We start from the raw sequence: 13,720 nt of genomic DNA on the forward strand, positions 1-13,720 counted from the left end.
GTAATCACGTGGTTTAATGACATATATATATACAATGGCAGGATAAAAACTACACCATAGCACACCCGCCGAAAATCCCGCCAAAAAGCCTGAAAATGGGTACATTTTGTTTTGGAGTCCGATTTGGAGCATTTTGGAAAACAAATCATCCCTTTTTTAGGACTAAACTAGACAGTTTAACTTTAAACGTTTTTATTTTTAATAACATCAAGTACTAAAGCAAATAATTAATGCATTACATTAGTTTTTGGAAACAATATTCCTTTTCAATTTAAATATGAACTGATGTAATTATTAAAATATGATTCAGGAATATTATAGTTCAAGTAATACGTAGTTTCATTGTTTCATGACTAAAATGATTTGGTTGAAAGAGGATGAAGTTAAAATATATTTATGCATGGCGTTTTTAAATCTAAAGAAAGTTGAAATCAAAGTTTAGATAAATATATAGCTTAATTGTTAAAATAGGAATTAGAAACAAATATAATAGACTTTTTTTTAAACTAACAATATTGAAATAGAATACCCATCTCCCGACCCTCCCTAAAAACCACAATAAAAAACCAACAAAAAACAAAAACAAAAACAAAAACAACAATTATTCTAATAATAATAATACTAAAAACTTAAGGTCCGTGCTCTGAGTGACGAGCTTTTGCCTCTTTGTTTTTTTTCCTTTCAAGAATACAGAAGGATGATGGGAATGTTGGAAAAAATGTCATGATCATTTATTTCATCTTTAAATAAAATTGATATGGTTATCGAATATAATTTTGAAATAGTTTTAGAAAACAGTCGAGTATTGTTTCATATTAGTATTATACATAAGCGGTAACACAATATAACACAATATACAAGTATTTCATGTGTGTAAACAATGACTTCACCTTGCGTCCTTAAACACTGTTTTATAAAAGAGCCCTAAATATAATCATACTAATTCACCAACATTTATATATGCTAACGTCATCAGTTATTGTTTTAATGTTTGTTAAGATGAAGATGAACTTTTATCAGCAATGGAAATGTTCAACCATGATTTTTAACCTGATTAAGATAACCCAAAATCACAAGGTTATCAATGAGTGTACACATAACATACATGTATTACGAATCCCGACAACTCGAAAATGAATAAAGGTGGAAGAAATATAACATTAACTTCCCGTTCAACGTTGTAAAGCACTGTGTGAACATGTTTCTTTGAATTATATAGAGAAGTCGGAAAATAACTGAAAATAATTGACACTAAAGAGATTAAAACCTGTAAGGTAAAAAGGAAAGCAACAACAACAATAACAATAACAACAACAACAATAATAATAATAATACAACAACAATAATAATAATAATAGTAATAATAATAGAAATAATAATAATAATATAATAATAACAACAACAATGAAAATAATAATTAATTATAAATACATTAATTTGATTATTTTTCATGAATATTAAAATTTTCGAAATTTATTCGGAGAATAACATCTACATTTGATATTATGAAAATGTTTCATAATTTATTTTAGTCATTGCATTATATGATTTTCCTAATATGATTCAAGAAAGAATGTGGACAAAAGGGTCAAATTTATCATTTTTGAACTGTTTTTTTATCAGATTTAAAGCGAGATACTGTCTAAAATGTTTTTGAAACAATATGAATGCTCCGTGTTTGGTTCAATAATTTTATCTATTTATAAAAAAATGCTGTTTTAACTTCATAAGACAAAAACTTTCTATAATCAACCTGTCTTATTTATGCGTAACATATTGCTGTCAACTATAGACATTTTCACTGTCAAACCGCCAAGTTTGCTCTTTGACTGTTTATATATACATTATCCCATCATAAATATAGAAAATGATGTAATTATCAAAATATGATTCAGGAATATTATAGTTCAAGTAATACGTAGTTTCAGTGTTTTATGACAGCAATGATTTGGTTGAAAGAGGATGAAGTAAAAATATATTTAGGCATGCCATTTTTTAATCTGAAGACATTTGAAATCGTAAGTTTAGATAAATATAGCTTAAATGTAAAAAATAGGATTTAGAAACATAATTATATAACATTCATATTTTGAAATATTCACCTTGCGTCATTAAACACTTTCTTAATTAAAGAGCCGTAAAATAATCATATCAATTCACAAACATTTATATATGTTAACGTCATCAGTTATTGTTTAATGTTTTTTGAGATGACTTTATCACTTGTGTCAAAATGAACTTTTAATATAAGCAATGGAAATGTTCAACCAGCATTTTAACCTGTTTAAGATAACCCAAAATCACGAGGTTATCAATGAGTGTATACATAACATACATTTAATTTATGCTTTCCAATGGATCACTGATTTATCCATGAAAATTATATTTGATAATTTCACAGTGAAAATTATCACAATACAATTTCCTACTTTTCAATGACGAAACTACTTTTAAAGATTTTCCCCATGTGGTAACTCAATTTTATTTTTGCTGACAATTCTGACAATGTCCGGCTGTTTAAAGAAAAGCAAAGCTGAAATTGATAAATAACTTAAATGTTGAAAGTAATAAAAAGAAGAAAACTTACTTCTATTCATTCAAATTACCAATCACCAAGTCGTCTCTTTAATTTTTTGTCTCATTTTTACAGTCTGAAAAATACATTCCTTCCACATGCAAAACTGCTCTTGATGACATTTGGGCATATTTAAGTATCCTACGAGCAATAACTGCCGTATGCTTTATGGAAAGTTAACTTGAAAAGCAATGACAGCCATCAGCCCGAAAAATAAGTGACCACCCAGCGTTCCTAAGCCTCCAAGTTTTCCAATTTCCTAGCCTTTGTTTGAATGTTTACACATCTGTCCACACTTATTTATTGTCTGTTACAATCCTCAAATAAGTTTTCTTTCTTTTAAAAAGGTGTATGACTAACAAATCCAAATGAAATCCCTCTGAATCAAATACAATACACAACTTTTAAACATGGCGGCCGCTTACATTTCACAAAGCCAGGTCTAATATAAATTCGCAGTAAGTAACAAAAATATGGATGGCTGGTTGACTTTTTCTCCTACCAGAATTGTTTGTTTTTATTATTAAAACAAGCGATCATTCATATTTTTTATTAATACAATGTATAATGAATAATATCACCGCCATTTAACGTTGATTGTCCAAATTCTTTTCACCCCAAGACTTCTTGTATTTAATGAGAAATTCGACTTTTTTGAGGCTCACAATGGGGAAAACAGATTTCAATATTAGCGTATTAAGGAAATTTCGTTTTTAACTTGTTTTAAGCATAAAGTAAAGAGAAAATTTGTTTGTTTGTTGTGTAAGATGTAATTTTTATTTTATCTTACACACAAACAAACAAATATCCTCTATGTATTACGCATCCGGATAACTCGAGAATGAATCGAGATGGTAGGAATGTAACAGTTACTTCCCGTTTAACTTTGTAAAGCACTGCGTGACCACATTAATGTTTTTAGTTTGTTTGTTTGAATTATATAGTGAAGTCGGAAAATAACTGAAAAATAATTGAAACTACCGAGGATTAAACATGTAAGTTAAAATGGAAAACAAATACAACAACAACAACAACAACAAGAACAACACTAATAACAAAAGCATCACAACAACAAACAAAATGCTATATAATCTATTGTTGTTCACTATTGAAAGAATAACTTTTAATAATAATAACAAATACATTAATTCATTTATTCATCATGAATATTAAAAATTTGGAAATTAATTCGGAGAATAATATCTACTTTTGAAAATATTTTAATTGAAGAAAGAATGTCGACAAAACCTTCAATATATCGCGTTCCTTCTTTGCATAATCTATTGCGTTACTTACGCATTAAAAATATAAATAGGACGGATAATTAAATCTACTGGTCAAGTGTCACAACAGTTGTTCGGAAAAGTCCCTGGATCCGATCCGCCCGGGATTAGCTATTTCATTTGGGTAATTAAAGGTTTCCTCCGAAGATCATCTTTTGTAGTATATCCAATCATATCTTGCTTAACAAAGACGATCTTTAGTCCTTATTTTGTCGTTCTACAAAGTGATATTCATATCATTACTTTTTCGCCACTTTGCTAAGAACCGTTTAATGCAACTGCAGCACGTACAGCCTTACATAATACATAAAGCAAATTGCAGTACATTGATATAAGATAGGATAAGCCTTCTATAATACACAGGTATCATTTTCTTAAACAACTATTTGTTCTTAAAGGCCTATTGTCTAAAGTCTAAAAAAATATATTATTGCATGTATATTTTATTTTTTCGATAGCTTTATATCTTTTGTGTCTTGTTACAATGTCAATGTTAAAAAGTTACTCATTGGCCACATTTATGAGCCACCTTTTCTTTCTTTTTCATTTTGGCAATAAGTACAGTTTTAGTTAAAATACATTTTTTTTAATTTGGGCTACCTATATCATGAATTGTTTCACATTCAACACCATTTTTTCAGATGATTTGCGTCTCACATGTTCTAAATCAATTATTGAAACATTATAAAAACACATCTTTGCCCTTTTTACAAAATGAAAAACTTATTCATTTCCGAGGCATTTAAATGAAAGATATGATTGTGTGCTTTGTACATGTAATTACATATATTTTCAAATAACGAGTGTATGTTTTTATCAATTACGTATCCTTTTATCAACTACTTAATATATAGTATGCAAATAATTACCATAATTATTTGTCCCCAGTAGTGAGAGAGTGCTACGATAATATATAATATTGGAATTGTTCTACTTTATTCATCGTTTATGTACATTAACGAGCTTTACGTGCAGCTATGAATATGTATATGGGGAATTAGCTCAAGTAGTAGAGCGCTCGCTTTGTTTGTGAGAGGTACCGGGATCGATAACCGGATTCTCCATATTTCATTTTGCCATTTTGTTTTTATATAAATTATATTCCGAAATAGTGCTTCATCACAATAAGAATATACATATAAAGGATATCTTCTTCTTATCTTTTAATAAAGGGAAATAAATAAGTTAACATATGTTAGGAAATTGATAGTAGCTTTTTAGAAGCATAGCAATGCTAATGTATATGGAATTATTGTCATTTTCTTTCTTTTACAAGATTTTGTTTTGTTTTTTGTTTGTTTTTGCAGTTATACACAAATTTAATCTATGCAATAATACATATAAAGATCCTGTGATGTTAGGAGACATGGAATGTGGTTTATTATATTTGAGATAATCCTTGTCCATGGTGTTCAATAGTCTATTTACCATATATGTAAACTACACATAACATAATACTTTTATATGATACTTTTAAATTACCCAAGGGAAGACCTAATTTGTTTTTCGTATACACTTTTCGTTTAGGATATCTTGCTGGGGACACTCTGGAGGACGGGATGACCAAAAGCCTTGTCAACATGGCAATCCCACGTCGAATGTGTTTGCTCATTGGAAGAACATATAAATTTTGTATAGCAGAATAATTCAATTTTAAGCGGTCTTTTGGTAATGAAAACTGATGGCTGAAGTGATTACAGACTTGAAACCTATGTGAATACTGATGGTTGAAAATAACAAAGGGCAATAACTGAAAAATAATGCAGGGTAGGTTATTATTCTTGTGTGCTGCACTCCTCCTCAATGGGATTTATCCACCTATGAAGTTTTAAGTTGATATCTGAAGTTTGAAAAATTACAAAGGGCAATAACTGAAAAATTATGCAGGGTAGAGTTATCATTTTTGTGCAATGCACTCTTCCTCAATATGATCTATCCACCTATGAAGTTTCAAGTTGATACCTCAAACACTTTTTGAGATATGCTCTGGACAAAAATGTCGGACGGAAGGACGGAAGTTCAAACGGGACAGTAATAATGTGGCTACTCTATTGTTCTTTTTAGCCACACAAAAGAAAATAGCCACTTAAAGCATTACGGAATGAATGACATCAAAAAGAAAGAACAGTTACCTATTGTCCCTCTAGTCACATTATTACCGTCCCGTGAGAGCGGACGGATGGAAAGGACGGAAGGTCAGACGGACGGACGGAGACTGTTTCTATATCCCCCGCCGCCTTTCGGCGAGGGATAAAAATAAATAAATAAATAAATTGTATATAAATGAAAGTAAAATTATCTCAAAATACATCTGCTTATAATTATTATATAATTCAATTATAAACCATTGTTTTCTTCTTTCGTTTTTTTATATATCATCAATTTCAAAATTAATACTAAAAATGTAATGTGAAAATCTTATGTCTCCTTTTTTAATGTTTAATGATTTACTATATGATGTGTATTTGTATGGTTATGCATAATTGTACGATTGTATGATTTTGATTTATTACTAAATGGGGTTCCACATTTGTGGACCTGAAGCTGATAAAAAATCATTATGTCACTTTGTCCACAGATGTGAACGAGGTTGTTAAAAACATATTCGTACGTTTAAGATAATTAAATTCTGTATTACTTCTCGTGACAAGTTAAAAATCAAAGGGCTGCAAGCTCTGTGGTATTTTCTGATCTTTGCAATCTAAATCGTACTGTACATGTATATCTGTATGAAATCGTACTGTTTATCTGTATGTATTTTCCTGTATAAGTTTATTTTTATGTACTATAATTCATCTTGCAAGGCACCAGAGTTTGATACATACATTTTGCATGACTAGAGTTGCATCAAAAAATCATTTATGTTCATTTTTATGACAATCACACTTTATCGTTGCATATTATGGCTACTTCCTTAACAAAAACACTTAAAAAATAGTTGCCTCGACTAGGATTTGAACACCAGACCTATCGAAAACAGAACGAGCGCGTTACCCCTGCACCACAGGGAAGTTTAACAAAGAAAGCCTGAATAAAATCAAGTAATTCAAATTTTCGAGTTTCCATTGATTTCGGGTTTGTAATCCTTATTAATTTTGAGTTTTTTTGTTCACGATAAACCTGTTGTTTAACATTGATGTAAATAATTTAGAACTAGAAATGTGTCCATAGGACACGGGTGCCCCCACCGCGCCATCTTTTTACTAAGTCAAGGGAAATAACTCTACAAATACTGGATAAATCCACAAGCGAAACCCCAAGTGCAAATCTAAATATGCTGAGCAACCTGCCCATAAGGTTTAATGACTCTATGTCAAATCCTTTTTGAGTAACTTGTGACACAAGTTGAAAATTGCAAGTCAATGGCAATAACTCTGAAAATACTAAATAAATCCAGACGAAAAAACCTGGTGCACAACTGCACATGCTGATCAATATTCCTGTGAAGTTTCATGACTCTAGGTCAAATACTTTTTGAGTTACATGCGTCACAAGTTGAAAATTGCAAAATTTTACTAAGTCAAGGGCAATAACTCTGAAAATATTAAAAATATCCTGACGAAAATATCCAGGTGCACAACAACACATGCTGATCGACATTTCTGTAAAGTTTCATGACTCTATGTCAAATACTTTCTGAGTTACTTGCGACACAAGTTGATAATTGCAAAATCTTACTAAGTCAAGGGCAATAACTCTGAAAATACTAAAAATATCCAAACGAAAATACTCAGGTGCACAACTACACATGCTGATCAACATTCCTGTAAAGTTTCATGACTCTAGGTCAAATACTTTTTGAGTTACATGCGACACAAGTTGAAAATTGCAAAATTTTACTAAGTCAAGGGCAATAACTCTGAAAATCAAATAAATATCCTGACGAAAATACCCAGGTGCACAACTACACATGCTGATCAACATTCCTGTAAAGTTTCATGACTCTAGGTCAAATACTTTTTGAGTTACGTGCGACACAAAAGTGAACGCACGGACGGACGGACGGAAGGACGGACGGACGTTCCAACATTTAGGGTTTAGGGGCTATTTTCTTTGTTATTTTTTTTGGGTTACTTAAGGGCTACTAGCCCATAAACCCTTTGATCACGGAATGAACCTATTGTTCTCTTTTGTTCTCTTTACTGTTATATAGCCCCTAAACCCAAAATGTTTGCTCGGACGGACGGACGGACGGACGGACGGACAAGGGTAAATCTAAATGCCCGCCACTAAAGTGGGGGCACAAAAATCTCGCCAAAACAGTCAGACATAAATAATTTTCCACTACTCGACAGTCAGATTTATTATTGTAATACGCTCTGAAGTATTCGGTAATCGACATCGCTAAAAATAGCATTTTCATTGATAAAAGTTATATTCATCCGCGTAATTTGTGATTGTGCATATATTGACAATTCTATAAACCAACGCTACTTTTAAACTTTGAATGCGTTGTAATTTGTTGGATACTTGTAACAAAATAAAAATATATTTTTTTAAATCGCTAGTTTTAAGCTGTTTTGAGAACTACTTGTTGTTAGGTTTGTCGTGAAATTCTGTGTATTGTATTTCCTTATTTTCAATCAGAAAATATAATCATCTAATTCAATCTACTGCGTTTGAAATAAATCTTTAAAGAAGTATCTTTGAACAAGATTATCGGCTTAAATAAAATTATTTTATTTGTATATCGTATCTTAGGAAACATGGAAATAAAACCAAACCATAAGGATTATAATATGAAGTCCATTATTGAGTCTTTTTGATATATTAAACTATACTTTTGAGATATTAAAATCATATATGCATATGTTGTCACATACAAAGTATTTTAAATAGAAAAAATTGTAAAGTCTGAAGAAGATTATTTAAAATTAAAGAAGAACAAAATAAGAACTACAAACAAAACAATTTATTTCGTACTCAATTTTATTCGTGTTAGTTCATTTTTACTGTCATGCCATTCTTTTATTTGTATTATATTTGTGAATGTCGTTAAGCTCCAAGAAAAACATTAAGTAATAGAAGTTTATTCAAATAGAAATTTTAATTGAAAGTTTATAAACGACAACGTGTTGTTAATACGAAATACCCGACTCAACAGATTTGCAACACCTTTGGGAATAACAAAAGGAACTTTAGGATCTAAAAAATTGTTTTATTTTTCGTTTCTTTTACTTGGGGACCATATGCCGCTTTTCATGGAATGGCGCGGAAGTGTCATAATTTAGGTTCCATGAATACATATTTCAGATTCCATGATTACCGCTGTATGAACACATCTGCGAATGTTTTTAAATTCAGAATTTCACCAGTTTTGTGTTAAAATGTTGAATTCTGCATAAGCCGGTGATAGGGGGCGTGGATGGTTACTTGCACTTACCAGTACGATCTATGAACAGGCATTATCAAATTGTGTGTTATTTTGAACGCTCTTTAGGGATTCTGTTTTCCCCATTTTGATGCTATTTAGAAATGACTTCGTTTACTGACACTCAATAGTTCCATCATCAAAATGATTTTGCAATAGCACGTGATAAACATTACGAAATTAACAAATCAGACGTATATTTTTATGCAAGAAAAGCGCCATTGCACACTGAAGTGCTATAACATCTACAGACACGGACCCTCCTGTTTCTGCAGTGGCTAATGTACGAAAAGATGCGATACCCTCTCTTAAAGCGTCACTTTTTACATTGATAGCTATAAATTATGGAGGGCTGGAGGCTACATTTTTTTGCATATCAGACTGGTCTTTCCGTTAGTTTTACCCATGCCGGAAATTTCATCTGGCATAGGGGCGCCAGATGAGTCGCGTGTTATACACGTTGTATTTATGAATGAATCTGCATGTTTAGGATGACCTAGTTTCGCCGTTATGAATGAAGTTGTATTTCGTACTCTGTTGAAAGAAAATAGTTACCAGTGCAATGACATAGATTTGCAGGAAAATTTGTTTTATTAAGGTAAAAAATTATCATAAAGATATGATGGGATATGGTAGAACATGCAAGAAAAAATATCTGACGCAATTATTTTTGCGGTTCGGATCGGAATATCAAATCCCGGCAACTGTCCATGTGCGGAAACTCGGCAAGCCTCGTTACCGCCCATTGGACGGGTTCCCTTTGGACGGATATTCCGATCTGAACCGATTACGTATATTATGACTCACGGGTATTTCTCTTTAAGGGAAGTGTAAGATGACTGGAAATTATTTTTTAAACGAACCGAAATACCACCAAATTTTCTTTAGAACGCTTATGTTGCGTGAGTGTTTTATAACAATAAAAAACAACTTTATGAAGCCTGCTTATCACAGATAAGACGTCAAAAGAGAAATTTAAAAAGCAGGCCACATATCCTAAGGGTGATTCAACATTATTCAAGTAGGAATAATGGAACCACCAAACTAGAAAAATGCCGAAAAGTGAAAACTAAAAGTATCCCAAACACAACAATAATGTCGTGCTGAACGACCTTCAAGGATCGGAAGCATAACATCTCTGATTGAATGTACGGGACGACTTTTTAAAGCCTCCACAAGACACAAACAACGCTCATGTGGCGATAAAAACATGAGAAAACATAAAAAATGCCTTCCATAGATGTGTGTATGTGTGTGTGTGTGTGTACACGTATGTGTTTGTTTGGGGGCGTTTAAAGAGAATTAATCGGGATGGGGGAGGAAGGGGTTATTTCAGGAAATGTCTTTTCCAAGATTGTGCAAGGCAAGGGGTAAAATTTGAATTTAATTTCAGGGGCAAGGTATATTTTCAAAAATGCCTTCCATAGATTTTCCAAGGAGTACAAGATAAGGGAGAGGGTGAAGATGCTTAAGCTTGTTCAAAGAAAAAGAGCCTTCCATACGTTGTTAATGATACAAAGGGATAAGTTAGGGTAAGAGGAAGTATGTTGATTGCAACGAAGAAATGATAGTGATATAATGCAAAGTGATGTGGATTGCAATGATGTTGTTGATGATGATAGTAAATATGTTGCGTCTCTTCCTCACAAAACTTAGGGTAAGTGTCTCAAAAGTTGAAATAATTCATGATGAATAATTGATAGCTCAGAAAGTATTTGACCTAGAGTCATGAAACTTTATCATATACTTTTTATTCTATACTTTATAACACCCGTATAGCCCTTTTCCCTTTAATTCCCTTATGGGCCTGTTTTTGTTTATATTAATTCACATTACATGTCCCGCTCCTTTCGCCTTTGTGTCCACTTTGGTGTGTCCGGGGGCGGCGTCCTGTGAACGTTGCCTTTGCCTTGTTGATCTTTATTCTTGTTATTTTACAGGAATGTTGCTCAGTATGTGATGTTGTGCACCTGGATTTATTATGTTTTGTCAAAGTAACTGTCCTTGAATTGCAAATTTTAATTTGTGTCGCACATGGCTCAAAAAGTTTTTGACCTATGGTCATGAAACTTTACAGGAATTCTTGATCAGCATTTGAAGTTGTGCACTGTGGATTTATTCTGTTTTGTCAGAGTTATTGCAATTGACTTCATAAACTTTTTGTACTTTTGCAACTTGTGTTGTGCGTAGCTCAGAAAAAAAGTATTTAGCTTATTTCGCTGTTGACTTATCCACTATTTCTAGAGTTATTGCCCTTGAATTAGTAAAAAATGTAATTTTTAACTTGGGTCGTGTGTAGCTCAAAAAGTATTTGAGCTATAGTCATGAAACTTTACAGACAGAAATGTTGGTTGGCATTGCGGGTTTATTCAGTATTTGTGAAATTCTTGCCCAAAAGAGTTTTAGTTTAAAACTTGTGTCCCAAAAAAATATTTGACCTAAAGTCATAAGATTGACAAAACAGTGGAGTGTCCTTTTGACACATTTCTAGTTTTATTCTCTGACACATAAAGGGGGATCGTGATTGTATCATGTATGCTACTACAGAGTCACTGTGTTCATTCTCTGTTTCAATATGACAGGACAAATTCCAAGTACAGGAGTGTGTCAGAATCTAGAACTATTCACTATATTAATGGGAACAAACGTGAAGCCTCCCTGACTAGTGAGTTAAGTTTAATAACAGTAATTCCTATGGTCCCTGGTTTGAGTACAGCTCAAGCTGTATATTGTCTATCCCTGCATGGCAATTGCAGTGATTATGATGATAACATCCAACAACTGGTTCTTATAATGATAAAAGTGGTCATTGTTATTGTAAAATATCACATTTTAAGTAAAAGTGAGCAACTACACTGATTGTAATGATGATGATTATGCTGTTGATCAAGCTGTTATTCCTCATAATAATAATCATAATCTTTATTCAATGGTTTTTAATAATTGAAAAGAAAAGTGTTGTTGAGGATGTTTTTTTTATTAATAATGATAACAGAAGAATTGTAGGAGGTTTTAAGTATATATTACATGTATTTACTTGGTAGGATAGCGCATGACCAATAATAATATTGATAAAACAAAATACTTGTGCTAATTAGACAATTAATCAAAGTTATACTAACACTTTCTTTTAATTGCCTTTTCAATTTGATGAGATGTTGTAAAGAATTGTACATTGTATACAAAATGTTCAACAAAGATACTTAAGTAGAATAATTTACCTGTATAAAAGCTGTTGGCGAAGAGACAGTGAGTATTTGATAACCAATAATAGCAGGGTTGCAGTTGTTTTGTGGGATATTCAATTGGAATAATGTTTGTTAAATTTAGTATTAGGAAAATAAGTATTTTGTCAGAAATCACACCTGTCTACTGCTTCAGATTTTTTGTCTGTATTAGTAATCGTAGCAGAATGGATTGCAGACCTCGGCTAGATTTCAGACCCGGCTTTCAATAACGTTCTCAAACTGATAAAAATCTTAATCTCAGTTTCTGATTAGAGAAAAATCTCAAATTTGTGCTGATATTTTGACGTTGAGAACGTTATTGAAAGCCCGGCTTGGTCCTTGGTCGAAGGTCAAATATAGCTCTGTGCTATAACCAGGGATTTATGGGATATCTAAACGATGTAGGGTCATTTAATTGTACTACTGTTGTCTTTATCTATATATATGAAAATAATATCAAGTACATGCATTGAATGTAGGAGAAATTGCCAGAGGTATAACTTTAACACTGTATTAAATTACTTAAAACTTATATACTATTAAACAGAAAAAACAAAACAAAACCAGATGTCTCTATTGTAATCAAGATTGGAAGTATTACCTTTTGTAACAAGTTTTTTGTTTTAGTTATTCTTTTTTTGTTTCAGCATTACTTAACTTGAGATATAATCAAGGAAATGTGCTTTAAAATGATCTGTATGACGATAATACAAAGACAACATCTTAAATTATTGTCTTTAACAGTTTTTAACGCACTTTAAAGCATGTCACCAGTTTTCAGAAGCTCACCAACGCGTTAGAAAATAAAAGGATTGGGACATGACGTGTCTTACGCTATACATTGTTCTCGTTGTATATTTATCTATGTGTTGTATGTATAAATAATACTACGTATAATAGTAAATGATATATGTTATTGTTTGCAGAAATATGCAATTTATTTCTATACTGAATAAAATAAGACAGTAGAAATCTTTTTCTAAAGCGATATATTTTGTAAATGTTCTTTTTCACGGTCAAATACACAAAAGTTCAATACTACTGTATAGTTTATAAATGTAGGCAATGGTTCGCTGCAAAAATCTGATTAATAGGGTCAAAATTAGTCTTCACAATTTAAAATGAATATAAGATTCATAAATAAATGAATGTTACTAGCTAAGAAATAATATACCGAGGAATATCAACTCTTCCGTTGTGCAACAAAAGCCAAGTCGCAGACGAGACATAATTTTTATATAAATGTAAAAAAAATGTTTAGTTT

Source organism: Ruditapes philippinarum, unplaced genomic scaffold, assembly GCF_026571515.1.
Source record: "Ruditapes philippinarum isolate M1 unplaced genomic scaffold, ASM2657151v2 ctg7908_1_1_1_1, whole genome shotgun sequence".
Taxonomy (NCBI): Eukaryota; Metazoa; Mollusca; class Bivalvia; order Venerida; family Veneridae; genus Ruditapes; species Ruditapes philippinarum.